This window comes from Austrofundulus limnaeus, unplaced genomic scaffold (assembly GCF_001266775.1).
Source record: "Austrofundulus limnaeus strain Quisiro unplaced genomic scaffold, Austrofundulus_limnaeus-1.0 Scaffold789, whole genome shotgun sequence".
Taxonomy (NCBI): Eukaryota; Metazoa; Chordata; class Actinopteri; order Cyprinodontiformes; family Rivulidae; genus Austrofundulus; species Austrofundulus limnaeus.
This window is the reverse complement of record NW_013953191.1, coordinates 61,668-65,076: the sequence shown is the minus strand read 5'-3', so window position 1 is coordinate 65,076 and position 3,409 is coordinate 61,668.

Sequence of the window (3,409 nt, the reverse complement as noted above, 5' to 3'; positions counted from 1 at the left end):
TTTTTCGGCATTGCACTCCCCGGGGAAGGAATCCCATGCAGTGACTTATGCTGGAGCAGGAAGGCTTTCCCAGCAGCTGGGCTCTGGGTTTCTTGGGGGAACTATGAAAGTTAAGTGCGAAAACAAACCCCGAACAATCACGTGACTGCACGTCGACTGGTCGACAGCTGAGCGACCATACTGCCAGCTTAGCCAAAGGTGTAGCGCCATTTTGTTTTAGCTAGTAGCAGACACGACANCATATATACAAAGTGTTTTATATGTACAGAAAGCTTAGAATCTCCTCTATTCATTTCTATAAAATACATTTTTATTGAACGCACCTCTCTCAGACGGCACAGTTGCAAAAATCAGTGAGTTTTTTTCATGCTGGAGAGCAGCGCTGAAAATCAGATAAATTCTACAAAGCTAGCAAACAAACCGATTTACTCACTGTTTTTATTTTGTTGCTGAGGGTGCATTTCTCAACATATTAAAGTAATTCAAAAATCTGTATAAAGATGAAACTCTAAACTTCATTTCTGTTTTTACAGCCTAGATATACATAGAATAGTTTTTTTTATAGGATCTAGCTAAACCTGGTGAACTTTTGTGTTTTTTCCAAGACTGCACTTTTTTCTGCCAGAATCTGACTGGTGTTTGGGATACCTATTCTCATCCTTGATAGAGAGGAACGCTGGTTTGAGAGAGGAGTAAAGGAAGCCATCTTTGTGAAGAAAAAATGTCCACCATTAAACAGAGGTGGAGGCCTGCGCGTCCATTTGTCTTCCGCCTACAATGCAGTAATTGCAAGTATGACTCAGCCCCCTGTAAGCAAAAGGTGTGAATCAGGGCCCCAATGGTACCAACACAAAGAGAGAAAGAGGGACAAAAACAAGGGGATGTTAAACACCCCCACTTGCATTCCCTACATTCACAGAACATGATAACATGGTCAGGTGATGGGGCACATGACCCTCTATGAACAACAGAGCCAATCAAGCCTATTGTTAGTCAATGGCCCTATTTTGCATGTGACTAACCTGTTTGTCCAGGTGGAGGCAGGGCTTATAAGGCTGAGTTTCAACTGAAACCCATCAGACTGAAGAAGTCTCTTGGAGGAGAGATGAAACGTTTCACTAAAGAAGAACCCATCCAGAGGACCTATTTATTTTTTCTTTTTGATTTTTTTTCTACCTGGATTAATGAGATGAGATAAAAATATGAGATTAATAATCTCATATTTTGTAAAAGCTGCAGTCTACAACTGATTTTCTAGCAGTCTACAACTGATTTTCTAGCTCTTTAGCTGAACACCTTCTTGTGTTCTCTCTTATCTGAACAGGTTACATCCAAAATATAGGCCTAATATTTAGCCATATTTTATGCTGCTTAGATTTATGTTAAACAATAAATATTTTGATAAAAGATTTATAACTACTGTAAATAAATAAAAAATTATTGTCCCACTTTGCCCAAGACTTACAAATGTTCTCTGTCTGTCTGTTCATCCATGATGGAGGACATCAGTGATGGTTGGTGTTTGAGTTCTATCTTGTTAAAAAATTTAATCCATTTTGGGTGTTTTCATTCCCTTCAAATTTTATCAGAAGTAAGCATATTGGCCCCAAGAGGAGGAGTTTCATTTACAGGCAAAAACCCCAAAACTGTACCCACTCTTAGTGATATCACATGCACACGCAAAATGCCACTCACATAAGCTGCATCTGAATATGAAAGCATAACACACAAGAAATACTCATGCCTCCTTCCAGCTATTCTGTAAATGTTGATTACACAAGACACTGGGCAAATTACCTCCTTCTCTTCCTCAGTCTGATGGCAATTACCCTGAGTAGGAGGCTGTCTGAGACTTGGTGACCTGAGGTTCGGGAGGTGTCCAGAGAGAGGGCTGTAGCTTGGAGCTCTCTTGGCTTTGTTGTTCTTCTTCCCCTCCCTGGGCTCCATGAAGAGCACATCTCAGGATTGGAGACATGGACAAAGACGACAGTAGCTCCCAGACAACTAGACGGGGAGCAGGGTGCAGGAATGAAATATTACAACTGCTCAAATACCTTTGTGTCAAGTGAAACTGAGATGGAAGAGTTTGTGTGAGATGATTTTTTTATAAATTCTGACTGTTTGGGAGAATTCACATTTAATGTTAAGACATTTTGCTCTTTCCCAGCAGCAGAAATGTTTATTTTCTGCTAACCTGAAGTGAAGCTTTATCAGAGTATCCTTCCCTTCTGGCATTTGAACTGTGATTTTCTTGTTTTACATGGAACAGTGCTGTCATCTTTTGGCATTTTAGGGAACTGCTTTTCTTTAAGATTATTCAGACATCACGTTTGTGTTTATGCTAGTATGCTAGTAGCAGGGCAGCAGAACAGACATCCCAGAGGAAAAGATATTCCTAAAAGAGATCTCACAAACATTTCATTTCAATCTCCTAGACAATTCTGAGCTTTGTGTAAGATAAACAGGAGTCTATCGCTAATTTCTCCTTTTTCTCATTTGTTTCTCCTGAGCAATAAGGAAAAGAATCTCAAATTAGACTCCTGTGAAGTCTTAATAGAAATCTCACTTTTCTCTAAAAAGTTTCTCAAATTTGWCTCCACATTTATTTCTCACCTTTGTCTAATGGGGATACTTCCTTGTAAACTTAAACTAGTCTCTTTTCAGGCTAGTTTTATCTCATTTACTCTTTGTTATCAATATGAATATGGATAAATACCTTTATAATGAAAAATAGAAATTACACTTAAGAAAGACAAGTAAAAATATGTAACTTAAAGATCTCTTTCAAGTTTATTAGGAAAATGCACTGCAAACACAATACCGGGCATTGATGACAAATCAATAAATATTAACTTGCCCAAAATATATTCAAGTGCAACAACAGTTTTCTTTACAGGCATCTCCAATAAACTGACAACATGAAAACATGTCCCACCAGTGTGAATGTCCTGTAGAAGGTTTATGCCCGTTACTGCAAATTCATTTACAAATGCAAGATGCTTCTCATTTTCACATTCATTGGTTTCTTTGTATGAGAACAATATTTCAATTTGCCCATATTTGATCTGCCTCCCATCATGAAATAGCACTGTACTATTGTTTCTTCGTTTCGCTTTTGCATACTTTTTAGAAGTGTATATAGTCTTTCCTATTTGAGCTCTGTTAAAAGCTTTGACAACATTGTTATTTAACTTTTTCCCATTAAACTGTTCCAGAAGATGCATGTTTTCAGTATTCAGGCACAAATTTAAAGATGCTCCAACCATTGATATACCGCTGACTGCATTGCTTGCTCGAAAAATATTGTCACCTGTCATTTTAGCTAAAAAATCAGTAGCTGCAGTCTTTAGCTTAATGTTTTGTGTGATACAGGGAAGATGTTGTATTATTTTTACTGTATTCACCATTT